The sequence below is a fragment of the Nerophis lumbriciformis genome, linkage group LG20 (genome assembly GCF_033978685.3).
Source record: "Nerophis lumbriciformis linkage group LG20, RoL_Nlum_v2.1, whole genome shotgun sequence".
Lineage (NCBI taxonomy): Eukaryota > Metazoa > Chordata > Actinopteri > Syngnathiformes > Syngnathidae > Nerophis > Nerophis lumbriciformis.
The window spans coordinates 20,192,501-20,215,032 of NC_084567.2; the positions used below are offsets into that span (position 1 = coordinate 20,192,501).

Here is a 22,532-nt window from a genome sequence, read left to right on the forward strand (position 1 = left end):
GTAACTTTAATATTGACTAATTGAACCCTAACAAGCAAACGTCTATTGATGACTTCATTGATACAATGTACAGCATCAGTTTATATCCTAAAATCACAAAGCCGAGCAGAATCACAGGACACTGTGCCACGCTTATTGATAATATTTTTACCAATGATTTTGATAATAATACTACAAGTGGTCTACTTATAACCAACAATAGTGATCATCTGCCAGTTTTCACAATATATGATGGAAACTACAAGAAGAAGACCATGGAAGACAAAATGTCATTTCGAAGACTTTGCACAGAGAAGAGGATAATTGCTTTAAAAAATGAGCTAGAAAAGCAAGATTGGGACAATGTGTACAATGAAAATGAGGTTGATAAAGCATATGAACATTTCTTAAACAAGTTCATAATACTTTATGACAAACATTGTCCATGGAAACAACTCAGTAGAAAGCAGAGAAAGAATAATCAACCATGGATGACAAAATTATTAAAAAATGCTTGTAAAAAGAAGAATACATTATATAGAAACTTTATAGCACAAATAACTACAGAGGCAGAAAATAAGTACAAAAAGTATAAAAACAAGCTAACGAACATACTACGATCATGTAGAAAAGAATATTACAGTGAATTATTGGACAGGAACAAAAACAATATGAGAGCAACATGGAGCATCCTCAATAGCATTATTAAAAATGGCACTAAGAGGGATTACCCCCAATACTTCTTTAAACGGAAACAAAAGTAATGACATCATAAAGGAAGTACGGTAGTTGAACGCTTCAATAATTACTTTTTGAATATTGCACCAAAATTGGAAGAAAGGATTCCAGACCCAGTTTCAATTGATGACTATAATGATACCATAGAGAGAAATCCTAACTCCATGTTCCTCAATAATGTGACACAGGAGGAAATGCAAATCTAAGACTTCAACTGATTGTAATGGAATTGATATGGACCAATAATGTATATTAGTAACCTATCATTTCAAACAGGTAATTTCCCAAACAAAATGGAAATAGCTAAAGTTGCACCAATGTATAAGACTGGAGACAAACAACAATTTGCAAATTATAGACCTGTTTCTTTACTTCCACAATTTTCTAAAATCATTGAAAAACTGTTCAATAACAGATTAGAGAGTTTCACAAACAAACACAGGATACTCGCTGAGAAGCAATATGGATACGGAGCTAATGTTTCAACTTTGATGGCTTTAATTGAAATTACAGAAGAAATGATCAATGCAATAGATAGTAAAAAATGTGCGGCAGCAGTGTTGATGGATCTAACTAAAGCATTTGACACAATTAATAATAATAATAATATAAATATACATATTTTAATCAAAAAACTAGAACCATATGGCATCAGAGGGTTGGTCTTAAACTGGATTAGAAGTAATTTAATGAACAGGTAACAATACGTGAAGCTAGAAGTCTACAACACTAAATATATTCTGTGGTGTACCTCAGGGATCAATACGAGGACCAAAGTTGTTCAATCTCTATATAAATGACATTTGTAAAGTTACAAAAGATTTAAAGTTAGTATTATTTTTTTGGATGATACAGCAGCATTTTGTTCAGGAGAGAACACACAGAAGCTAATACAAATAATAACAGAAGAAATTAACAAATTAAAAGGATGGTTTGACAAAAACAGACTTCTTTGAATCTCAGTAAAACTAAAATAATGCTATTTGGTAACAGTAGAAGAGAAAGTTAAACACAAATACAAATAGATGGAATATAAATTGAAAGAGTAAATGAAACCAAATGTCTAGGTTTGATGATAAAGTGAACTGGAAATCTCATGTAAAAAATATACAACATAAAGTAGCAAGAAACACATCAATAATGAATAAAGCAAAACATGTTCGAATGTGAATGTTGTCTGTCTATCTGTGTTGGCCCTGCGATGAGGTGGCGACTTGTCCAGGGTGTACCCCGCCTTTCGCCCGATTGTAGCTGAGATAGGTTCCAGCGCCCCCCGCGACCCCAAAGGGAATAAGCGGTAGAAAATGGATCGATGGATGTTCGAGACCAAAAATCACTTCATATTCTCTACTACTCGCTAATATTACCATATCTGAGTTATTGTGTAGAATTATGGGGAAATAACTACAATTAATTCACTAACATAGTGAATTTGCAAACAGATACAATTATACACAAAGCAAACTATAATCTGCTACCCAAGAATATACAACAATTCTTCTCAAAAAAAGAGAAATATAATCTTAGAGAAAAATGTAATTTAAAACATTTGTACGCACGTACCACACTTAAGATCTTCAGTATATCTGTATGTGGAATTAAATTAGGCAGCACGGTGGAAGAGGGTGCATCTGCCTGGGTTCGATCCTGCGCTCAGGATCTTTCTGTGTGGAATTTGCATGTTCTACCCGTGACTGCATGGGTTCCCTCCGGGTACTCCGGCTTCCTCCCACCTCCAAAGACATGCACCTGGGGATAGGTTGATTGGCAACACTAAATTGGCCCTAGTGTGTGAATGGGAGTGTGAATGTTGTCTGTCTATCTGTGTTGGTCCTGTGATGAGGTGGCGACTTGTCCAGGGTGTACACCGCCTTCTGCCCGATTGTAGCTGAGATAGGCTCCAGCGCCCCCCGCCACCCCAAAGGGAATAAGCGGTAGAAAATGGATGGATGGATGGAATTAAATTATGGAATGGATTAAGCAAATAAATCAAACAATGTACTATTATGACCCACTTGTTAAGACTGGTACGGGGGAAGGAGACGGCACTACAGCAGAAGCTCAAACTAAATGTATTTATTGAGTGCTTAATGAATATGTAGGGTTTGTATGCTACTATGTGTTTGAATGTAAAACTATGTGCAAGAATTAACATATGTAAATACCATAGGGAGTGTTGTAATGTGTGTTGAATGATGGCGTCCAACTCAAGAGGGAAGAGGCAGGGAAGTCCGAGGTCCAAGTGGGGTCGTGGGGCAGGAGAGAGGCGTCCAAAGTCCAAGCAGGGTGTCAGTGGATCAGGGAAGGCAATCTGGATCCAGAGGGGAAAAACAGCAGCGGAGGTGCGCAGCAGAAGCTGATACAAGGGACTGTGGGGGAAATAAAAGGCGACAAAAGATCAGGACGAGACACGAGGAAAACAAGCAAACGAGAGAGCGCAGGTGGGAAGTCAGAGACATGAGGCTTACTGTGAACAGGGCTACGTTCCGACGAAGAGTAATCAGCGGCGAGGCTCTTTATCCTGTCGTCTGTAATCACTGCCAGGTGTGTTGATTGAAGATTGCCTCCGGCTGCGGCGGCGAAAGGGCGCGGTCTGCACAGCGCGCGTGGGGGCGTGTCTGGATGCGCTCACAGTGGAGCCCCTGTGTGCTCCCGCAGAAGAGGGAGAAACAGGATGTGCGTGCCGTGCGCCGTAACACCACTTCAAGAAACTCTTCCAACTTAAAGTGTTTACAAAGTACAAAGAAGAAGAACCATTGTAAACATTCTGAATTCATCTCATCCATCCATTCATTGTCAATATAATCTTACTCATCTCACCATATGAAATGTAACTTACTTCACCGAGTATTATTTATTTATCTTTATTGTGATTACTTATGGAGTATACTGTGAATAAATTGAGAACAGGAAGTGAACAAAAGTTTTAGCAACTGTTATGTAAAGGAAAAGGGGTATGATTAAATAAACTCTGCTTCTTCCTACTCCTTTTCGAACATGTTGAATAGAAACTGGAAATTGTGATGTATCATGTTGTATGCTTGCATGTTTGAAATAAACTCAAACTCAAACATGTAACATGCCCTTTAAAATAAAAAAAAGAATAAACTTTTAGATAAGAAATATTGGTCAAAAGGAATACAGTAGAATTTAATACAAACAAGTAGTTTTTATGAAATAATGGAATATTATTGTTCAGCATTTACCTTGCTCCAACACAATCAAGTAAGGATCCACCTTCACAAAAAAATGTGGTAGCTTGATGCTAATATACATTGGCTTTATTATTGACATGCTACCTATTAGCGTTAGTGATTTTACATGGCAATCTAAACACCTCCAAATGTGTTAACAAAAACCCCAACTCAGATGCACGTTACAATCAAACAGCTGGTGCGTAATAAGTACAACACTTGCAGTATTAACACTTTTTAGGGCGCCACTGGCCAGCCAACATAACATAAACTGCCAGTCTTGGACTGGCAACGGTCAAGAAATAACAACTGGACAGCAGTTATCATTTTTAAATGTTGAAATAAAAAATAAGATGTTATTATTAAAAACAAGGAATATTTTTTTGATAAAAAAATATATAGATATATTAACACACATAAAAGTACCAAAGATTACCCGGATTGATTCCCAGGTACCGGCCATTGGTACCGTATCAGTCCAATTGTGAAGGGTACCCAGCCCTAGAAAACTGTGTATTAGACAATAAAATGTCATAAATAATAAGTTGTGCTGGCAGACAGGAAACAGTTGTTGGCTCTTGCCCTGTCAGCATCGGATTGTAAGGCCGAACATTGCTTGCCCCTCCCCCCAATACCGCTAAAAGTCACTGCGGCTCCTCCGGGCGTGTGTTGCATGATGGGATATGTTGAGATGCTCCATCCGGCTGCTTTGGAGGAATGCTGCAGGTTCCCCCCGCCCCCCGTCCCGTGGATGGGTCAGTGGAGCGGAGAAGAATATCAAAGCTCTGTCAAGGGGGCGGGCCGAGAGGGTCATGTCTCATTGGGCCGGGCGGGGGGGCCCTAAGCCTGTCACATGGCTGATGGCGGATTTCACACTCCACTGGAGGGGTGAAGTCTGAGGAGGTGTCCGTCCGTTCCTGCTAAACACGCTCTTTATCCGTCGCAATGTTTCGACTTCACCCTTCTTTGTTTTTCTACAGTCGGGCAAGAACAAGCCGATTGATCCCAGTATTGATTTGATTGATAACATCAATACCAGGGTGGGTACAGACGTCCCTTGTTACTGCATTTTGTATTTTTTATTTTGCCTCTAATTCACAATCCTTTCAAGAATTCATGTTTTTTTGGCATTCTAACTTGTAAAATATGACAAGTAAAAGGTGGCAAATGAGAGTACATTATTGCACCCTCTAAAAAAAACATCCACAATATTAACCAAGTTTTAGCAATATTGTTATTATAAGCACTAACGCAGAGGAACTACTTTTAGCAAGGCTGTGATCACCGAGAGCTAACCAGCTTATGCTGCTATATTGACACATTGAGCTGCTGCATTACCTCTGAGTTGGTGAAAGTTATTCGTAGATTATAAATCATGCCTCTCACCTCGATAATAGAGGGTTGTGGACATAAACTGACAAGTTGGTCAACTTCGACATCAAACTTTTACCCGGAGACGGCGAGAAAGACACAAAAAGATTCTGGTTTGTGTAAAAAAAAAATGTTCAACCTGCCAGTAAATTAGAATTAATTTTTCATCCAACGGTAATATATAAACATCTCAATGAGAGCAGACGTTATACAGTAAGTGATTGTTTTATCATGTTGATAATTTGTATATTTTGTGTAGCATTTAGTAATACTGCTACATGATGATTATTGTTTCACTAAAGCTGCATCTGTTTAGCTTATACAACTTGTAGATCGTCCTCCTTATATTAAGGCTCAAAAATATAAGTGTCTGGATCATCATTTGTCCCAAAGTAGTCGCCGTTGTCTCTTATGAAGTCTGCCATGATTAATAGTGTTTTTGTTGTTGTTGAAAGGAAAAGTGAACGTTGAATGCTTAAAATTATCAAAATATGTAAATATGACATGTTATTATGAATGTAACAGATACTACATTACATATATACTTTCAGTGTGTATATAAAACCCCTATGGAGGTTTTTGGATGTTTTTTTAGAGCGCTTTATTGGCTCCATTACTAGCTGACTATTTCCAGCGTTTATTTATGATTTAAAATGCACAAACAAAAGAAAAATATATGTGTTGTCTTACATAAGGATTGTGAATGATGGACACATTTCCAAAAAAAAGTACAATTCCCCTTTAAAATTGAGTCTTTTTTTATGTCTTACATTTTTACACTGCAGAATTTGCCGTATTTTCACTTCTTATGTAGGGGCGATCAATAAAGATATTCAGCGATCGGTAGCGATTGGCAGCGATTTGGTTGAACAATGCTAACAACACTGCGGCTAAACTTGGCGTTATCTTCACCGCGACAATCAAGTTGACCAACCTTTGGCACAACAACTTTTTTATGCACCTCATTTTCATCTCCTGCCGAATCAGTAACACATGTCCACATTGGTGAGCCTTTGACGTGAGGGATGTGAAAGAACAACGCACGACAAGCAATGCTAACAACACGGCTAATGGCTGTAGCTAGGAATGTTAAGTGGACCAACTTTTGCCAGAACAACTTCCATCTGTGGTTTCAGCACATGGAAGCCCCATTCTAACTTAGAGGAATTATTAGCTTAGAGAAAGTATTTCCAGGTAGTGGTTGTGTTGTAGTGGCCGGGTGATGTTACCAGTGAGTACTGTAAAGCACAGTAAAACGCATTCAAGACTACATTGGGCAAGAGGAGTGTAAAGGTGACTTTATGGATGTTTTTTCATGTTGGAAGGTTCTAATTGTGTTAAAAAAAACATGTTCAGAATGTTGTAAAAAGATTTTTAACAAATTTCCTTAAAGTAGGATTAATATTATTAAAACGGACATTTGCATAGTTCGAGCATAAGAAAACTGTTTGTGGCATTCAAAAAAACTTTTTTTTAACATAATTAGAGCCCTCTCAACATGAATTAACAGCCATATTGTCACCTTTACACGCCTTTCTTCCAATATAGTAGCATTGAGTGTGTTCTACTGTACATTACAGTTCTCACCCTCAAAGCATCACCCGGCCACTAAAACTTGGCCCCTACCTGGAAAAACTTAATCATATCCTAGATAATTCTTCTGAGTTAGAACTGGGCTTCCATATGGTGAAACCATGGGCATAAATTATTTTGTAAAAATGTGGTAAACTTGACATTTGCAGTTAAGTTCATTAGCCCTGTTATCAACATTACATATTGTTAGCACTCTGTGTTGTAAGCATTGTGTGTTGTTAACTTTCCGTGTTGTTAGTATCTTGTGTTGTTTGCATCGTCTATGATCAGCATTGCGTGTTGTTAGCTTTACGTGTTGTTATTATTATGTGTTGTGAGCAGTGACGTGCGGTGAGGTTGATGGCTGGTGAGGCTCTGACTTCATCACAGTCAGATTTACAAACATATGAACCCTAAAGAGTATCTTATTCACCATTTGATTGGCAGCAGTTAACGGGTTATGTTTAAAAGCTCATACCAGCATTCTTCCCTGCTTGGCACTCAGCATCAAGGGTTGGAATTGGGGGTTAAATCACCAAAAATGATTCCAGGGCGCGGCGCCGCTGCTGCCCACTGCTCCCCACTGCTCCCCTCACCTCCCAGGGGGTGAACAAAGGGATGGGTCAAATGCAGAGGACACATTTCACCACACCTAGTGTGTGTGTGACAACCATTGGTACTTTAACTTAACTTTAACTTTACACATACAAACTGTAGCACACAAAAAAGCACATTTAATAAAAAAAAGTTATTATGGTCTTACCTTTACTTATAAATGCGCCGCTGTTGTGCTGGATTAATGCAATCCCCTGATGGGAGTGTTATATCAACTAAAGCCCTCACTTCAACTTTCCACGTGCAAGATTGAATCTATTTAAAAAAGTGTAACCGAGGGTTTATAAATGTCGCCTGTACTGTATGAAACTACAAAATAACAAACACGGAGGCTCCAGTTTACACGAGGACCACTTTATTTACCTTCTTTCAAAAACTTCCGCTCCACTCCAACGTGTCAGAATTCCGCTCTTAGCGCCTTCAAAATAAGAGCTCAAGGCATATACTGTATAACAGCGCATAACAGGAACTTAACATCACAAAGAAGAAAGCCCATAAAAATAGGTTACAAAAGTTATTTAATAAGAAGCCAAAAAGTGGAAAAACAATAATGTTCGTGTTGGAGGAGTTGTGAATTAGATACACCTGCAGTCTGCAGGTGTACCTAATGTTGTGGCCCTGCAGTCATTCACAACTCCTCCAACACAAACATTATTGTTTTTGCACTTTTTGGCTTCTTATGAAATAACCTTTTTAAATAGATTCAATCTTGCACGTGGAAAGTTTAAGTGTGGGCTTTAGTTGATATAACAATTCTACGGTGGGGGTGCAGGAGGCGGGATTACTGGAGCCTCAGCCAGTGCGTCTTTTGCAGCCGTTTTATGATCGCTCAGCACAAGAAATACGTTACACACATACAGTTGTTGACAAAATACACTGTACATTATATACCTCAGCTAACTAAACTATGGAAATGTATTATATAGTTCATATAGCAATACGGTCTCACTGCACAGCAGACCAGCAGTTAGCCGAGTCCGTCCATGTTGAGGCACTGAGTGACGTGCCTCGACTGGCTGCTGTTCACCGCACCGTCTCTTCTCAGTATTTGAACGGCAAATGTGAAAATTCAGCGATTTTGAATACAAATAATCTAAAACTGGTGAAGTTAAATGGAAAATAACTTTATAGTATCATCACTGGATACATTTAACAATTTAATATATATTTTTTTCTTTTTACATTTTTTTTCTTTCCATGATCGCAGGTGAGGCCCCGCCTCTAGTGACTGCACGTCACTGGTTGTGAGCATTGCATGTTGTCAGCATCGTTTGTCGCTTGGCATTGCGTGTTAATAGTAGTTTGTATTGTGAGCATTGCGTGTTGTTAGCATTGCTTGTTGTTAACATTCCGTGTTGTTAGTTCCGTGTGTTGTTAGTATTGCCTATGGTAGCATTGTGTTATATTTGCTGTTTTTAGTATTGTGTGTTGTAAGCATTGCGTGTTGTTAGCATTGCCAGTTGTTAGCATTGTGTGTTGTTAACATTTTGTGTTGTTTATATCACATTTTGTTAGCGTCACCTGTTGTTAGCATTGCCTGATGTTAACATAGCGTTGTGTTAACATTTTGTGTTAGCATCGCCTGTCGTTAGCATTGTGTGTTGTTGTCAATGCGTGGCCCACTTTGCATTCCACATTACTAATCGATGAGGCAGGAGTTGAAGATGAAATATTGGACAGATTGATTAATATTCACACAATAAAGTGTAACAAAGACATTTGTGCAAGCAATTTGCGTCACAAATTGTTACATGCAGGCTTATTCTCCATCCATCCATCCATCCATCTTCTTCTGCTTATCCAAGCTCGGGTCGCGGGGGCAGCAGCCTAAGCAGGGAAGCCCAGACTTCCCTCTCCCCAGCCATTTCATCCAGCTCTTCCCGGGGGATCCCGAGGCGTTCCCAGGCCAGCCGGGAGACATAGTCTTCCCAACGTGTCCTGGGTCTTCCCCGTGGCCTCCTACCGGTCGGACGTGCCCTAAACACCTCCCTAAATGGCGATCGGGTGGCATCCTGACCCGATGCCCGAACCACCTCATCTTGCTCCTCTCGATGTGGAGGAGCAGCGGCTCTACTTAATAAGCCGCAGGCTTATTCTGATGAACAAAATATGATATTGTTGTGATTCAAAGAACTGGTTGTGTCTTGTGTTTTCTCGCACGCTCCCTCCTCTGTGCACTGCACCAGTCCTCCGTCCTCCATCATGTTGCAGACCTTTCCAATTTGGCGTTTCAGTCTAAGGCTGTCAGCAAGAAAAAAACGAAGCTTTTAGAGATAAAAGAATCCTCTTCTTTCTCTCTGTCAACATGGAAGTCTTGAAGCCGAGCGCTCGCAGGGACCCCTGTCTGGTTTCCTGTCGGACTTAAAAGGCGATGAAGAGAGAAATATTCCCGCTGGGCCATCCAGCAGATGGAAGAAGAACACCTCGAAAGAAGGAAGCGTCGTGGAGCCCAAACGCGTGCTTTTGTCCCGTGCCGATGAAAGGCGGCGTCAGACCTCCCAATGTGGGAGACTTGAGCGGCGTGGAGAGACCACGCGGATGCTCAATGGCGGCCGGCGTTTGAAGAGTGACAGGACGTCTTGTCAGAAAGAAACGTGCGAGAAGAAAACAAAAGGAGGATTCTGTTCAAGCGTCAGATCCATGATAATAATCGTAATAAAAACATTTCCCCACAGCACAAGCTAGGGGTGGGCCGTGCTGAACATGCCGGTAACAAACTGGTACACTATCGATGATACCGCTACCAATAGTTTTTACTTGAATTGTCACGGTCAAATAACTTTGAGAATTTATGATAATCAAAACACAGGACAAAGATTTTATGCAAATAACGTTTTCTTTGACTAACTTCATCATATACAATTAAACAATGTAACAGTTTGAAGATGATAAAAACGATCCCTTGGTCATTTCTAGCACACACAAAACATGAGTAAATGATGACACCAAAATATACTGTAAATATCACAGGCAGCTCTCGGTGCTCACTCGGCTCTCTGGCAGGGCAGGGAGGGAAAGGGGCTTGGTGTGCAAGTGAGCAGCAGCAGAGAGAGAGGGAGAGAGAGAGAGAGAGAAAGAGAGATATACAGAAAGAGAATGAGAGAGTGAGTGATAGAGAGAATAAGTAATAATAATAAGTAATAATAAATACCAACAATGAGGAAAACCCAGTCATCAAACCAGTATCAATGTTAATACTCACCTTTGTATCATCAAAGTAGTTTTGATACCAATCACCTTGGTATCATAAAACTAGTTTCGATACTAATAACTTGGTATCATAAAACTAGTATCAATACTAATACTCACCTTTGCATCATCAGACTAGTGTCAATACTAATATCTTGGTATCATCAAACTAGTTCCAATACTAATATTCACCTTGGTATCATCGAACTAGTATCGATACTAATACTCACCTTGGTATCATCAGACGAGTATCGATATGAATACTCACCAATGGTATCATCAAACTGATATCTCAATTATTACTCACTGTGTCATCATAAAACTGTCATTGATACAAACACTCACCTTGGTATCATCTAACTAGTATGAATACTAATACTCACGCTTCAAACTAGTATCGATACCGATATTCACCTTGGTATCATAAAACTAATATCGACACTAATAATTACCTTGATATCATCAAACTATTATTGATACTAAAACATACCTTGGTATCATCTTAATTAGTATCGATACAAATACACACCTTGATATCATCAAACTATTATTGATACTAAAACACAGCTTGGTATCATCTTAATTAGTATCGATACAAATACACACCTTGATATCATCAAACTATGGTATAGACACTAATACTCACCTTGGCATCATCAAACATTGAAACTAATAACCACATTGGTATCATCAAACTAGTATTGATACTAATACTCACCTTGGTATTATACAACTATTATTGACACTAACACTCACCTTGGTATCCATAAAACTAGTATCGACAGCAATGGTCACCTTGTTATCATAAAAATAGTATCAACAGTAACACTTACCTTGGTATCATAAAACTAATATCGACACTAACACTCACCTTGGTATCATCAAACTAGTATCGATACTAATACTCATGCTTCAAACTAGTATCGATACCGATATTCACCTTGGTATCATAAAACCAGTATTGACACTAATAATTACCTTGATATCATCAAACTATTATTGATACTAAAACACACCTTGGTATCAACTTAATTATTATCGATACAAATACACACCTTGATATCATCAAACTATGGTATAGACACTAATACTCACCTTGGCATCATCAAACATTGAGACTAATAACCACATTGGTATCATCAAACTAGTATTGATACTAATACTCCCCTTGGTATTATCCATCCATCCATTTTCTACCGCTTATTCCCTTTGGGGTCGCGGGGGGCGCTGGAGCCTATCTCAGCTACAATCGGGCGGAAGGCGGGGTACACCCTGGACAAGTCGCCACCTCATCGCAGGGCCACCCCTTGGTATTATACAACTATTATTGACACTAATACTCACCTTGGTATCCATAAAACTAGTATCGACAGTAACACTCACCTTGGTATCATAAAACTAATATCGACACTAACACTCACCTTGGTATCATCAAACAAGTATCGACAATGATACTCACCTTGTTATCATAAAACTAGTATTGACACTAATACTCACCTTGGTATCATCAGACTAGTATCGATACTAATACTCACCTTGGTATCATCAAACTAGTATCGATACTAATACTCACCTTGGTATCATCAGACTAGTATTGAAACTAATACCACTAAACCACTAATGCAAATATAAAGTAGCCAATTGTGTTTTTGTTATGTATTTTGCTTTGGAAAATGTAACTGCTCTTGAAAAGTGGAGGGGCAGTGTTTCTCTCTCTAAAGCAAAGTTGTTATCCTTATTTAAGTAATGAAGTAGTTGATGGAGAAATATTACTGCTGATTGCTCAATTTGTTAGTTTTGAATGAGAGTTAAACGTAATACAACAATCAGCTGTGCAAAGCCACGTGATGATGATGGAGTTGGACCTAAGTGTACCTTCAGAAACATGCTGGAGACGATCCAGAGTCTTCATGGTCTGTCTTGTTAGAACCCATGCAGCAACATCACACTCGGATACTATTTTGAACATGTTTTGAAGTAATAGGGAGGATCAATTTCTTCTGTGAAAGCCCAGACTAGCTTTTTGTTTTATAATTCTAAATAATCCCTTGGCTCTACAATACCCAGCAGGCACAATAGATTAAATCAACATTGAGAACTTTTTGAAGTAGGTCCTGAGCAACTCAAACCTAATGTTGAAACAACATGCTTTTTGACAACGTTTAATTAATTTTGTGTTCTGATGTTGATTTGACCATTGAAATGTGGTAATTGTCCAACCAATATTCTACAAAACAAACAGAATGTTGAAACAAGATGCTTTTTGACAACGTTTATTCAATATCAGGTTGTGACATTGATTTGACCATTGATATTTGGTCATTTTCCAACCCAAATTCTACAACACAAATACAACGTTAAAACAATGTGCTTTTTGACGACGTTTATTCAATGTCATGTTATGACGTTGATTTGACCATTGAAATTCGGTCATTTCCCAACCCACAATGTATATCCAACGTTAGACACCAACGTTGTCTCAATTTACAAATACAACTATTTTGCAACATTGCTTCAAAGTCAGTTTTAAAAGAAATGTATGTATAATCAGCATTTTATCAATGTCTTGTGCCTGCGTACTATGCACATAAACAGCAGTCGATGACTGTTTAAAAATCCTGTTATAAATGTTTGTACACTGAAAATATATATCCCTATTTTGGAATGGTTACAATTCAGGCGGGAAATTAATCACAACAGTGGTATTTTTAGTACGTTATTAGTTTATAGAGGGGAACAAAAAAAGCTTTCAGATGATCAACCAAACCTGCATATACGTCGTCATTATGTACATTTATTATTGCTCTGTTGTCTAAATTGTCTTGAGAGTCAGACGCGTCTTGACACGTCTGCTTTTAGATATTCTAAATGAAGAAATAAAGATATGCTTACATTTTAAAGTCACACTTTCCGCCCCGCATAGCGGGGCCAAGTTGACTTTTTTGTTTTAGAGCTGGACACTTGGAGCTTTTTGAATTGGGACAGTTTTCGCGCACCGCCATGACGTCAGCACCCCCACAAATGCGCACTGTGAAGGATGCAGCCGCTGGATTGGTAAACAACTTTTAACTGGTATAGGGGTGAAAATCTTTGGGCAACTTTGGGCATCTTTGGTTTGATAAGATTCTGATTTCTGAGATTGGATTCAAAGCGATACTCGTTTCAAACCAATGTATTATTTGGTATAATGATTACGATGAAAGGTTTTCAAAATGGGTTACAGGTTAGAAAAGCTCCTTCTGGTTGCATGGAGATCGCCCTAAAAACATATTTTTAAAATGGATTCTTACATTAAAAAAAATCCAGAAAAAAATTAATTAAAAAAAAAATTACCTGGTTTTCTGAAAAACAAAAAGCACAAATAAAAATCCCAGGCTTATTTAACAATGATAATAAAGCAGTACTTTATACTTTTAATACATTTTTTGTTAACATCGGCCCTACTTTGACTAATCAAATACCAAAAGTTAAACTTGATAACATAATAGGAAAAATATTATATAATTTTCATATTATTTTTCTTGATAAATTCGACAAGTCTTAAATATGACAAATTGTGCAGCAGTGTCCAAATAAGACCTTAAACCATTATGTAGACATAAACATGACATGTATAAAGAGCATCATATATGTATTAACGAACCATTGACATACATTTGTCATTTATCATTCATGAAAGGGATATTTCCAGACCATAGGAAAGTTGCTAGAATAATACCATTTTACAAAGGTGGAAACAAACTCAAGTACTTGGATTACAGACCAATATCACTGCTGCCACACTTCTCAAAGATCTTAGAGAAAGTGTTTGCTTTCAGGTGAAATACATTTATTAATAGATATAACATTTGAAGTCATAGTCAATATGGGTTTCGTCCCAATCACTCAACAACCACAGCAATAATTGATTTGGTAGAAGAAATTTCAACTGCAGTCGATAGAAAACAATATTAGTGAGTATTTTTGTAGACCTTCAAAAAGTGTTTGATACGCTCGATTGTAAATTATTATTGGACAAACTGTACACATATGGAATAAGAGGAGTGGCTCATGAGTGGGTCAGAAAACAGTTTGTGGAAGTTGAAAATTGGAAGTCTGCCTTATGCAATATTAATTGTGGAGTAGCAAAAGGATCAGTCCATTGACCAATACTGTTTCTCATGTAGGTCATTGATATTACTATGGTTTCCAAACTGTTTAAGTGTATTTTATTTGACACAACCCTATTTTATTCAGGACAAAATGTTAGATGTGTTAGAGGTGGTTGCAAAGGAATTCATCAAGATGTAAATAGATTATCCTTGAATACTAGTAAAACATAATGTATGATGTTTTGCAGTAGTAAGAAAAGTTTGGATGGCTCGTTATATGTCGAAGGAGTTGAGATACAAAGAACACAAGGGATCAAGTTTTTGGGTGTTATGATTGATGAACATTTGTCATGGAAATCACATATAAATGATAAAAAGGCTAAAGTATCTCAAACTATTGCTATTTTACACAAAGTGAATGATTTTGTAAATAAAAAAGCATTGTATATTTTGACACATCTAATATATTGCATTGAAGTGTGAGGTAGTTTACGTAAAACATGTTTCAATCCAATCTTCCTTCTGCAGAAAAGAGCCATAAGAATCATTACTGGATATGCATACAGGGATCCCGCAAACCCAATATTCAAACAGTTACATATAATAACATTTCATGAACTGGCAGAGTATAATATCGTAAAAGTCAGGTATAAAGTACACGCAACAATTCTACCTAACAACATTCAAAACAGATTTGTAAAAAGAGATAGTAATTATGATCTGAAAGGAACTGAGTATTCTAATACATCGAGATTTAGAACAGTGGCAATGGCAACTGAGTGTGGTTTTATTGGCCTTCTTGGGCACACTATTAAAGTGCATATTGTGTTTTCATTGTTTAGTTTTTATGTTGGCAGTCTTACAATAAGGACCTCAAAGAAACTACGCTGTGTTTCTTGCATTTGCCACATTGGTGACCCCGACAATGCTTCACGCAGAAGAGGAAGTTGTGTCTTCATCGGCCATGTCGCCCCAACTCCAGCAACCTGCATTCCCCGCGGGAACAAAGCTTCCGGAGTTCTGGCAGAGCGACCCGGTATCATGGTTTCAGCACATCGAGGCACTTTTCCACCTGCGACCAGGCGACCACCCGCCTGCAGCTGTTGCGAACGCCTCCACAGAGCGGCAAGTACGCTGCCCTCAAGAATCTTCTGCTTCGGAGATTTACTCAGACTGACGTTGCAGATAGACTTCTTTCCCTGCCTGGTTTGGGCGATAGCACCGCCGTGGATCTAATGGACAGTATGCTGTCGCTGCTCGGCTCCGAGGAGGGCGGGTTAATTTTTGTGCATCTTTTCTTGCGGCAGCTACCACCCGCGGTCCGTGCGGTGCTAGCTAACTCCACGTCTCTGGCCTCCAGCGATTACCGGGGCTTGGATGAAGAAGCTGACCGGGTGCTTCTGTCTTCCAGATGGTTTGCTGTGCAGAGCGTAGAAGCGCCTCCTCTGTAGACGATGGAGAATGCGGACCCAGCGGTATGTTTTGGCGCCAAAGCTCGACGGTGCGTGCCTCCATGCTCCTTAACGGCCCCGGGAAACTACAACGCCGGCGTTCAGTGGCGGCTGTGAGCGCCGGCGAAGTAAGCGAGGAAACGTCTCCTTGTCTTGTCGTCAAGGAGACGTTTCCTGGTGGACTCCGGTTTGCAAGTCAGTCTGTTACCTGCCACGGACGCGGACAAGGCAACAGGTGGCTGCGGGCCGCTGCTGAATGACGCCAACGGCTCATCAATCGACACTTTCAGCTCCAGGTTGGTGACTGTGTGCTTCCATGGATGCAAATTCCAGTGGGATTTTGTCATCGCGCCCTCACGGTCCCCATTATTGGCGCGGATTTTCTGTGTGCTAATGGACTGCTTGTTGATGTTGCTAACCGTCGATTGATTGATGCTGTATCTTTTTCAACTTTTACATGTAAGGCGGGGGGACTTGGATCGTTAACACACGCTAATTATTTGGTATCTGGTGACGTTTTTCAGCATTTGCTGGCGGATTTTCCGTAATTAATCACTCCCGCTTTTTCGACCGCGGACACTAAACATGGTGTTGAACATTTCATTCCCACGTTGGGCCCGCCAGTTTTTGCGCGCGCGCCATCTTGATGCAGCCAAATCGACCATTGCTAAAGAGGAGTTTGCTACTATGGAGCGTTTAGGCATCATTAGGCGTTCTAATAGCCCGTAGGCCTCGCCCTTGCACATGGTGCCTAAGTCAGATGGTTCCTGGCGGCCTTGTGGGGATTTTCGCCGCCTTAACAACATCACAACGCACGACCGCTACCCTATTCCGCACATCCAGGACTTTCTGGCGCGCCTGACTAGCGCCGCCATTTTTTCGAAGGTAGACTTAGTTCGTGGTTATCACCAGGTCCCGGTGCGTGCAGAGGACGTGCCCAAGACCGCAGTAATAACCCCGTTTGGGCTTTTTGAGTTCCTGCGTATGCTTTTTGGCCTGAAGGGGGCAGCACTAACCTTTCAGAGATTAATGGACTCAGTGTTGCGCGGCCTCAATTTTGTGTTTGATTATCTTGAGGACATTTTGGTGGCAAGTCCTTCAGCCGAGGGGCACCAGTCACACCTAACCCAGGTGTTCACACGTCTTGACGAGCACGGCCTGATCGTTAATCCTTCTAAATGTCAGTTTGGGCTGTCAGAGATCGATTTTTTTAAGTCACCGTATTTCGCCGCTGGGTGCGATTCCTTTGCTTTCGAAAGTGCAAGTGGTGGCAGATTTTCCTCGTCCCTCCACTGTCAAAGCTCTGCAGGAATTTTTGGGCATGATTAATTTGTGTAATCGGTTCCTTCCTCGCGCTGCCCACCTCCTGCAGCCTCTTGATGGTGCCCTACGGAACAAAAAGGCTAGCGGTTCCCTCGAATGGACTCCTTAGCGAGTCCAAGCTTTTCATAGGGCTAAATCCGCGCTCCCAAAGGCTGCTCTCCTCGCCCACCCTGTTTCCGCGGCACGCGTGGCTTTGACAACGGACGCGTCTGATGTCGCCGTGGGCGCTGTGGTTGAGCAGCGGGTGGCGAATGTGTGGCAGCCCCTCGCGTTCTTCAGTCGTAAACTGCAAGATAACGAGCGTAAGTACAGTGTATTTGACCGAGAGTTGTTGGCACTGTATCTTGCAACACGCCATTTTCCTTTTCTGTTGGAAGGTCGATCCTTCACGGCTTTTGTTGACCACAAACCCCTGACGTTTGCCATGTCAAAGGTCACAGAGCCTTGGTCAGCCCGTCAGCAGCGTCACTTGTCGGCCATCTCTGAGTTCACTACGGACATTCAACATGTGGCCGGTAAGGCCAACCCTGTGGCTGACTGTCTCTCACGCGTACTTGTGTGCCCCGTGCAGCACGGTTTAGATTTTTCGGGAATGGCCGCTGACTAGCCCGATGACACCGACATCCGCGCACTCAAAACTGAGGGTACGGCGCTCGTGCTCGAGGAGGTGGTGGTTCAAGATGGCGGTCCCGCCCTCCTCTGCGATGTTTCCACTGGCCGACCTCGGCCGATTGTCCCGGTAGACTGGCGCCGCCGGGTTTTTGACGCAATACACTCCCTGTCGCACCGTGGTGTTCGGGCTTCCGTCAAGTTGGTTGGTGCCAGGTTTGTTTGGCCTGGCCTTAGGAAGGATGTTAGGCAGCGAGCAGCCGCATGCGTGGAATGTCAGCGCGCCAAGGTCCACCAGCACACTAAGGCGGCCCTCGAACCATTTCCGATTCCGGTCAGGCAGTTTGACCATGTGCATGTGGACTTAGTTGGCCCCCTCCCTCCGTCGCAGGGTTATACGCACTTGCTCACGATGGTAGATCGTACCACCAGATGGCCAGAAGCAGTTCTTCTTTCCTCCACTGCCTCCGTAGACGTTGTATGTGTGTTTCTGTCAGCCTGGGTCGCGCGTTTTGGCACGCCGTCTGATATCACCTCGGACAGGGGATCCCAGTTTGTGTCGGAGCTTTAGTCAGCGTTGGCGCAGTCCTTGGGTGTGCAGGTGCACCGTACTACAGCCAACCATTCCTAAGCTAACAGCTTCTGTGAACGTTTTCACCGGTCACTTAAGGCGGCTTTGCGTGCGGCGCTCGTTGATAGCAATTGGGTTGACCGTTTACCTTGGGTTATGCTTGGGTTGCACTCAGCCCCTAAAGAGGATCTCGCAGCGGCCCCCGCTGAATTGGTGTTCGGGGACCCACTTCGCGTTCCAGGGGAATTTTTACTTGAGGGTTGCACCCCGCGACCTTTTCCCTTTTTGTCGAGGGGGTGCTTAGCTCCTGGCCCGGTCCATCACTGTTTCCCTAAGTCGTTTGTACCGTCGTATTTAAGTCTGCCCGTTTTGTCTTTGTTCATCACGACGCCCACCGTTCAGCCCTCCACCCCCCTTACGATGGCCCATTTAGGGTGCTGGAACGCGGTCCTAAAAACTTTGTACTGGATATGGGCGGGCGCAGGGAATGCGTTTCTCTGGACAGGCTTAAACCGGCGCATTGTGTTGTGTGCGGGTGAAGAACTACAGCCGGACCAAGTCCTCCGCCGAGGTCGCCCCCCAAAATCTGTTAGGGTTGAATGTCCTATTTGTTCTGCTCCACAAGGCACACCCGCTCCTTCACGGAATGGACATTGTAGCCATGCTGCTCACACTCAGCAGAATGGGTGTGGTTTTATGTGCCTTCTTGGGCACACTATTAAAGTGCATTTTGTGTTTTCATTGTTTAGTTTTTATGTTGGCAGTCTTACAATAAAGACCTCAAAGAAACTACGCTGTGTTTCTTTCATTTGCCACTATATATATATATATATATATATATATATATATATATATATATATATATATATATATATATATATATATATACACATATTATTAACAGCAGCCGGGATGAGACGAGCAGTTGGAGTTGGAGGTGCTGCTGAGCGGAAGCAGGAGAGAAAGACAGTTTGCTGGAAAGCAAAAGCCTCTGGATATTTATGAAAATAAAACAGTGTTATACCCTGAATTCCTGGCTCTCCTGGCAGTGTGTGGTGGTCTGAAGAACCCACTAGAGGGCAACCTCTACAATATATATATGGGCTGGGCGATATGGGCTTTTATTAATATCTCGATATGTTTAGGCCATGTCACGATATACAATATATATCTCGATATGTTGCCTTAGCCTTGAATTAACACTTGATGCATATAATCACACCAGTATGATGATTCTTTGTTTCTACATTAAGACATTCTTGATCATACTGCATTAATATATGCTAATTTTAAACTTTAATGCAGAGAGGGAAATCCCAACTAAGTCAATTAACCAAAACTGTATTTGTTAAACAGTTATTAAGGAGTGGCACAAACATTCATGTCATTTCAAAACAGAAAGTGCAAGATTGTCAGAGACATTTTAAAACAAGCTATTAGTGCACTTTTGTGCAGGATGCACTAAGATGACATATCAAAACAACACTAAATTAAAGTGCACTTGTTGTACAGAATGCCACTACAATATTTAAAAAAAAATAAAGTGCACTTTTGTGCATGATGTCACACAAGATATTTCAAAAACTGTAAAATAAAAATTAGCTGCATAATATGAATTCAAATAGTGTATGTCCTTCGCTATTTGGTAGGTACTGCGGACGTTATCTTCTTGACTATTTTTGTTCATGTGGAAATGGAAGACGCCAGGCTCAATTAGGTCAGTGCTGGATGATTCAGCATTTTGTTGGTGTGGCACCGGCAGAGATGTTGACATGCGGAGTTTCAAGCACTCGAATATTCTCTCTATATCTATCCATCTATCTATCTATCTATCTATCTATCTATCTATCTATCTCTCTTTTAAATGTTTTTTATTCTTTAAAACAATTTTTTTAAATTATGCATGGATTTAGATGCAAACTAATATCCATTCAATTATTTGCAGAAAACTAACAAATGCATATTGTTAGTCCCAATTTCCAAATACTTCATATTGATTTCCCAAAAGCAAAGGAAGATGAGTGTTTGTGTGAATGCAGACATGTGTCTCTTGTCTGTTGCCACTTAAAGACCCTTGGAGGAGTTTGCTACTCCGCCATCGTCTCTGACCTGTCACTCAGTCTCCTGACAGCTGCTAACACCCCCCATCCCCCTTCCTCCTTTTTCACTCCTTCAGCCTCACAGTCCCCCCCTCTCCAACCCCAGCTCGCCATCCCACCATGCAGATTGTTGGTCGGGGAGGCAAACAGTCAGAGTGACAGCTTCCTGTCGGCCCTCCTCATTAGAAACGGGCCAGCTCGGTTCTGGGAAAGAGGCTGCGGGAGAACAGAAGCCGTCGATGTTGTTCTCCAGTGAGGCTGCAAAATGTGAGAGCAGCTAGCCAGCTGCTCTCACATTTTGCGCTGGATCATCGTGTTCGTTGAAACTAACCTGAGCTTCTCTTCGAGTGTAAAGCAGCCTTTAATTGCAACAACTTCCTTGCTGTGCAATGTATAAATATCAGTAGATTGAAACTATGGATTCATTCGATCAATATTTTTAGAAAAAAGCTATAGTTTATGTTCTGTTGCTTCTATTGATCTTTTAATTAGTTTACTGCAACTAATACTAGTTTTAAAAAATTCAGCGGCTTGTAATGTATATATATATATATATTGTGGGGCGGCGGGGCCGGCAGACCGACAGCAAGGCATGCTCCGCCAGAGCCCCAAGATGGCGTAGAGAAGGCGTGGCCGGCAGTCCAACAGGGAAGTAGGGCACACCGGAGCCCACTCCAAGATGGCGGCGAGGCGGTGCACGGCGAGGCGGTGCGCGGCGAGGCGGTGCGCGACGAGGCGGTATATATATATATATATATATATCCATCCAACCATCTTATATATATATATATATATATATATATCCATCCAACCATCTTCTTCCACTTATCCGAGGTCAGGTCGCGGGGGAGGCAGCCTAAGCAGGGAAGCCCCCATTTCGTCCAGCTTCTCCCGGGGGATCCCGAGGCGTTCCCAGGCCAGCCGGGAGAGATAGTCTTCCCAACGTGTCCTGGGTCTTCCCCGTGGCCTCCTACCGGTCGGACGTGCACGATACACTTTCCTAAGGAGGCGTTTGGGTGGCATCCTGACCAGATGCCCAAACCACCAAAGTAAAGCAGCGGCTTAACTTTGAGCTCCCCCCGGATGGCAGAGCTTACCACCCTATCTCTAAGGGAGAGCCCCGTCACTCAGGGGAGAAAACTCATTTCGGCCGCTTGTACCCGTGATCTTGCCAATCCAGACGTACCGCCCCCGATGTCCACGCGATGCTGCAGAGTCTTGTCAACCAAGACATTCCCACAGCATCCAGAACCTTAAGGAACTCCTTGCCACCGAGGAGCTTTTTAACTACCTCAGCAACCTTAGCCCCAGAAATAGGGGAGCCGACCACAAATTCCCCAGGCACTGCTCCTTCATAGGAAGACGTGTTGGTGGGATTGAGAAGGTCTTCGAAGTGTTCCCTCCACCGATCCACAACATCCGCAGTCGAGGTCAGCAGAACACCATCCGCACTGTTGACAGTGCACTGCTTCACCTTCCTGAGGCGGCGAATGGTGGTCCAGAATTGCTTCGAAGCTGTCCGGAAGTCGTTTTCCATGGCTTCCCCGAACTCCTCCCATGTCCGAGTTTTTGCCTCCGCGACCGCTGAAGCCGCACACCGCTTGGTCTGTCGGTACCTGTCCGCTGCCTCCGGAGTCCTATGAGCCAAAATAACTCGATAGGCTCTTTCTTCAGTTTGACGGCATCCCTCAACGCCGGTGTCCATCAACGGGTTCTAGGATTACCGCCAC

General features: G+C 41.7%; 1 pseudogene; it reads left to right on the forward strand.

Annotated features, from left to right (window-relative positions):
- LOC133619878 (uncharacterized) overlaps window positions 1–16,200 on the forward strand; it is a 52,086-nt pseudogene extending 35,886 nt beyond the window's left edge.
- The last annotated feature ends 6,332 nt before the right edge of the window (window positions 16,201–22,532 follow it).